Genomic DNA, 6,452 nt, shown 5'->3' with positions numbered 1-6,452 from the left:
AACAGATGAGTTCTCGTCCAAAACCCTGATACTCCGAAAGAGATTGTCCAGTTTGTACATGAAGTGCATCCAGTTTTTGCCGTAACTCTCTCTACTTTTTTGCACATGCAATGTGGGTGAAATGATGATACCATGCCAAGTTTCGACTTTTTCAGAGTTCATTTGTAGTGCTTTCCAATTCCAGGGTCATTTAGCTCAAAACAAATCATTAAATGCATGAAAAATAGCAAATGAAGGCAGAAATGGTTGAAAGTTGATGATGTGGCTTTGAATGGTGCAAAATGAACGCACAAAAAGTCTGGAGTTGTAATAGCAAATGATGTCATTTAGCTCATTTTGTAGTAATTTTCAATTTCACTGTCATTTAGCTCTCTAAACAAATCGGTAAATGACTGAAAAATAGCAAATGATGTCAGAAAGTGTTGAAATACAATGATGTTGCTTTAAATGGTGCATACTGAACGCACAAAAAGTCTGGAGTTGTAATAAGTTTAAGAAAATGAAATGCCTTTGTAACAGATGAGTTTTCGTCAGAAACCCTGATACTTCGAAAGAGATTGTCCAGTTTGTACACGAAGTGCATCCGGTTTTTGCCGTAACCCTCTCTACTTTTTTGCACATGCTATGTGGGTGAAATGATGATACCATGCCAAGTTTCGACATTTTCCGAGTTCATTTTGTAGTGATTTTTAATTTCACGGTTATTTAGCTCTCTAAACAAATCGGTAAATGACTGAAAAATAGCAAATGATGTCAGAAAGTGTTGAAAATTTATGACGTCACTTTGAATGGTGCGTACGGAACGCAAAAAAGTCTGGAGTTGTAATAAGTTTAAAAAAATGAAGTGCCAGTGTAACAGATGAGTTTTCGTCCGAAACCCTGATACTCCGAAAGAGATTGTCCAGTTTGTACACGAAGTGCATCCAGTTTTAGCCGTAACCCTCTCTACTTTTTTGCACATGCTATGTGGGTGAAATGATGATACCATGCCAAGTTTCAACATTTTCAGAGTTCATTTTGTAGTGATTTTCAATTTCATGGTCATTTAGTTCTCTAAACAAATCGGTAAATAACTGAAAAATAGCAAATGATGTCAGAAAGTACTGAAAATTGATGACGTCGCTTTGAATGGTGTGTACGGAAAGCAAAAAAGTCTGGAGTTGTAATAAGTTTAAAAAATGAAGTGCCGGTGTAACAGATGAGTTTTCGTCCAAAACCGGCCCTGATACTTCGAAAGAGATTGTCCAGTTTGTACACGAAGTGCATCCAGTTTTTGCCGTAACACAAGAAGTCCGGAGTTGTAATAAGTTATTAAAAATAAAAGAGAGGCGCAATGCTCGTTAATTAGTTTCAAGCCTTTCGGAATAGTGTAAACTGCACTGCACATAGCTCCGTGCAGTCTACACTATTCCTCGAGGCTTAAAGCTAAGCAACATGCAGGTGAGCATTGCGCCTCTCCTTCATCGTCTCTGCACTCAGGGCTTATAAACCGCTCCTAGTGCCTCTCTCTTCGCGAGGTGGGACTAAAAAATAGCTTACTAAGAAACTCTAGTACCGGTTCATGCCACGAACCGGTACTAAAGGTGCTCGTGGGCCCCAGCCTGACCACAGCCTGACGCAGCCTCATTAGTACCGGTTCGTGACATGAACCGGTACTAAAGGTTGCTCACGAACCGGTACTAATGATCTCCGCCCGCCTAGCCGTTGGAACCGACACTAATAGACACATTAGTGCCGGCTCAAAATCAAACCGGCAGTAATGTGCTTCACATTTGACCCTTTTTCTACTAGTGCATGCCAAGTTGATGCGATGGCACAGAGAAGACGGTAAGAAAGACGGAAAGTTGAGAGTACCCCCTAACGGGCCGCAGTGGAGAAAAATCGAGAGAAAGTACCGGGAGGACTTTGTAGGTGACGCAAGGAACGTATGGTTTGGTCTAAGCGCAGATGGCATTAATCCTTTTGGGGAGCAGAACAACAATCACAGCACCTGGCTTGTGACTCTATGTATGTATAATCTTCCTCCTTGGTTGTGCATGAAGCGGAAGTTCATTATGATGCCAGTGCTCATCGAAGGCCCTAAGCAACCCGGCAACGACATTGATGTGTACCTAAGGCCATTAGTTGAAGAACTCTTACAGTTGTGGAATGAAAAAAGGTGTACGTGCGTGGGATGAGCTTGACCAGGAAGAATTTGACCTACGTGCGTTGCTGTTTGTGACCATCAATGATTGGACTGCTCTCAATAACCTTTCAGGACAAACAAACAAACAAGGGATACCACGCATGCACGCCCTGTTTACAATATATATTTGAATAATTGTAAGAAGAATGTGTACCTAGGACATTGTCGATTTCTTCCGAGCAGGCATCCCGTAAGAAAGAAGGGCAAGCATTTCAAAGGTGAGGCAGATCACCGGACGATGCCTCGCCACCATACTGGTGATGATGTATATGATATGGTCAAGGATTTGAAGGTAATCTTTGAAAAGGGCCCTGGCGGACAATCTGTTCTGAATGACACTGACGGACGCGCACCCATGTGGAAGAAGAAATCTATATTTTGGGACCTGCCCTATTGGAAAGACCTAGAGGTCCGCTCTGCAATCGACGTGATGCACGTGACGAAGAATCTTTGCGTGACCCTGTTTGGCTTGTTGGGCGTGTATGGGAAGACAAAAGATACACCAGAGGCACGGAAGGACCAGCAACGTATGCACGGGAAAAGACAGCATACATCAAAGTCATGCCATTGATGGTGGGTAGCTCATTGAAGGTCTTGAAAATGTTATGAGCAATGAGGAAGCTCTTGAAGCCAAGCTAGCTGATAAGGAGCGACTCACAGAGCTAGTACTATGGTGGAATTGTGATAAGGAGAGCTGCAATCCAGAAGTTGAAGTAGAGGTACTTGAGGGTCTGTGCCCTCCAAAGGACCTTGAAAAACTGAAACTCGTAAGGTACAATGGTGTGCGATACCCTAATTGGATGGTGGGTAGGCAATTGGATGGTGGGTAGGCAGAACGGTGGCTTAAAGTGCCTGCAAGAACTTGAGCTCCGGGAATGCATCCTATTGGGGCTTGCTTGCGTTTTTGAAGTCTTCACTCTACTTCGTGTTCTCTGCCTTGACGGTTGCATCTGTGTGACCTTACCAGATAACATGGCGCACCTCAAATCACTTGAGATATTGTACGTCTATAGTTTCCCGAATATTCAGTCTCTTCCGGTACTGCCCCAGTCACTCAAGAAACTGTGCAGTAGTTGCCCGAATATCCAGTCTCTTCCAGTACTGCCCCAGACACTCGAGATATTGTCCATCGATCATTGCCCGAATATCCAATCTTTTCCAGAACTGCCTCAGTCCCTCACGAAACTGTCCATCGATCATTGCCCGAATATCCAATCTTTTCCAGAACTGCCTCAGTCCCTCACGGAACTGTCCATTTATAATTGCCCAAATATCCAGTCTCTTCCGGTACTGCCCCAGTCACTCAAGGAACTGTCCATCTTTATTTTCCCAAATATCCAGTCTCTTCCAGTACTGCCCCAGACACTCGAGATATTGTCCATCTATTGCCTGAATATCCATTCTCTGTCAGTACTCTGCCAGTCGCTCACGAAACTGTCCATCAATGATTGCCCGAATATCCAATCTTTTCCAGAACTGCCTCAGTCCCTCACGGAACTGTCCATCGATGATTGCCAGGGTATCCAGCCTCTTCCAGTACTTCCCCAGTCCCTCATGAAACTGTCCATCGATCGTTGCCAAAATATCCAATCTCTTCCAGTGTTGCCCCAGTTCCTTGAGGAGTTTAACCTCAGGTGGTGCAATGAGGTGCTCATGAGATCATGTGAAACAATTGGAGATCCAAACTGGCAAAAGATTCAGCAAATTCACAAGAAACAAATTGGACCTGGCAGGCGCATGAGAGGTACACCATATAAATCCCTGTGATGCTTAATTTTCCCATTGTGTGTTATGCAAAACCTCGCTATGTAGCTTACATAAGTATGAGTTGTTACTAGTTCTGCTTATTTTTCTTAATCCCTTGGCTAACCTGTCAAAAAACCAGGTGTACAGTTTGATGATGATGTTTCCCACATCGAAGCACATGGGTCAGCTGGGTGCAGGTGCCTGATTCTTTGATTCTGGGTGATCTGGGAGTGAATGGTGCTGCTTACCGATCCTGTCATACAGCAAGAACGGTGCAGAATGCCTTGGCCGGAGTCGATGAACACCGAATCTACTCGTTTCCTACTGTTTGCGAAATTGTTGGATGTTGAATGAAGAATTTATGCATTCTCTGTGGATTTGAAAATTATGGGACGACGAACAATAGTTTGTCGTATTGTAATATCGTGGAGTGATGAACCCTGATTTGACTAGTTTCCTATGGTTTGTAATAATGTGGAATGATGAACGCTGAATTTATATATTTCTGAAGTTGGTGATGATTTGCAGTTTGATGTGAGCATGCATGCCTGAATTTGGTAAGCTTCTGCTGTTCGTTTGGGCAAAAAGGAAGTTCTATTCGTCTCAACTCTCAAGAGATATGTTGGATGATTTACAGTAGGTGGTTGCTGGGAGTGACTTTCTTTACTGTTCTTGATGATTTACAGACGAGTGTGGTTTTTTGGAGCTCAGGCTCCATGTCAAAATCACTTCTTTTTTCAAAACAAACTGAAAAAGATACACATTAACCTACAGTTGTATAATACATCTCTTTAAAATTTCATGATGTAATACGCTTTGGTGTGAGCTGCACAAAAAAATTATCATCAAATTTTATAGAGATGTAGTATACATCTCTATGTTTATGTGTATTTTCTTTCAAAAAGAAATTGAAACCTCAATACGATTTCTGCGTATGAGCAGTAAAACGGGTGCCATGGAGCCTGAGCTCCACCACAACTTCCCCTTTACAGTAGGCCCATGATCGTCTCTTTGCAGTAACCTTTGATGTGAGATTGTCTCATCTGCGTATGGAGACTACCCCCCGAGAGCTCTCCCGACTTAAAAAAAAATAAAAGTTAAAAACAGCTGAGGTATTCTTCATCTTCGGTATGCAGCTGGAAATAGGGCGCTTCCAGAGAAAGCTTTATTTTTTTTCTTATTTTTGAGATAAGCTTACAAGGAAAGCTGTGAGCAGAAGAACACAGAATCGGGAAATTATTCAGATTATCATTTTCTTCTTCTTTTGAACAAGTCAAAAGAGTTGTCATTTTTATTAATAAAGAGAGAAGGTTTTAGACATACTAGCCTCAACACGGGGGAACAATAAATTACTCTTGCAATATTACATTGCTCAAATGCTTCGCACCCACCGTGGCCCAGATCCGGGCCTCCTCTTTGATCTTAATGGCAATCATCATAGTTGGAGTCGCAATGTTGTGGAAAATAATTGAATTTTTAATTCATGAGTATTTTATTTGAATCCATGAATACTTTTAAAATTTGTGAATATTTTTAAAAATTTAGAGAACCCTTCGACAAACATTTTTTGGAATGTATAATCATAATAATTTATAAAACAAATTTGAGAACCCTTCCAAAATTTCGTAATATTTTCCGATAGAAAAGGGTAAAAGAAAAAAAACCCGCCGAGAGTCTTAGGGGCTGTTTGGATTGTGACTATGTTTGCCATATATTGCCACATTATTTTTGCCACACTTGCCTAACTTGAATTGCTCAAATTGTTAGCCACACTTTCGCTTGCCTAAGGGAATCTTGCCATACTTTTTGTGTCTATAACATATGGGGTTCACTTCTTATAAAAAAAATCTTGCCTTAGGTGTGGCTAGAACCAAACACCCACCTAACTTGATCAAACTTGTCTAAGGTGAGGCCAACTCCACCACGCGACCCCATCCTGTCCGGCCACGTCCGCTTGGGGTAAAAGGGACAAATCAGACGGCCCAGCGCGCGACGGCCTGCACCCATCTGGTTCGTTTTGTGTCCGGGCCGACCCATTTCGAGCGCAAACATGCGCCGGGTTTGGGTCACGGCGGACAGCGAACGGACGCGTCGAACGTCCGCGTCGGGGCCGCGTGGCAGGCAGCCACCTACCTCCCACCCGCCAACATCAATGCGCACGGGCGGGTGGCCCCTCCTGTCATCCGCCCAGCGCACGGTCGCCGTCCTTCTTAAATGGAAGCCGTGGACCGGTCGTTGATACGTCTCCAATGTATCTATAATTTTTGATTGCTTCATGCTATATTATATTCTGTTTTGGATGTTTAATGGGCTTTATTATACACTTTTATATCATTTTTGGGACTAACCTATTAACCGGAGGCCCAGCCCAAATTGCTGTTTTTTGCCTATTTCAGTGACTCGCAGAAAAATAATATCAAACGGAGTCCAAACGGAATGAAACCTTCGGGAACGTGATTTTTGGAACGAACGTGATCCAGAGGACTTGGACCCTACGTCAAGAAAGCAACCAGGAGGGCAC

General features: G+C 42.9%; 1 long non-coding RNA gene and 1 pseudogene across 1 annotated transcript; both read left to right on the top strand.

Annotated features, from left to right (window-relative positions):
- Positions 1-3,156, top strand: part of LOC123056138 (disease resistance protein RGA5-like) — a 122,869-nt pseudogene extending 119,713 nt beyond the window's left edge.
- Positions 3,157-3,708: 552 nt separating this feature from the next.
- LOC123050717 (uncharacterized) lies at positions 3,709-4,458 on the top strand. Its single transcript, XR_006423824.1, has 2 exons — positions 3,709-3,929; positions 4,071-4,458. It is a non-coding gene; the product is annotated as an uncharacterized lncRNA (long non-coding RNA).
- Positions 4,459-6,452: the final 1,994 nt, after the last annotated feature.

This window comes from Triticum aestivum, chromosome 2D (assembly GCF_018294505.1).
Source record: "Triticum aestivum cultivar Chinese Spring chromosome 2D, IWGSC CS RefSeq v2.1, whole genome shotgun sequence".
Lineage (NCBI taxonomy): Eukaryota > Viridiplantae > Streptophyta > Magnoliopsida > Poales > Poaceae > Triticum > Triticum aestivum.
The sequence above is the reverse complement of the archived record's forward strand: the minus strand, read 5'-3'. Positions and strand labels throughout refer to the sequence as shown.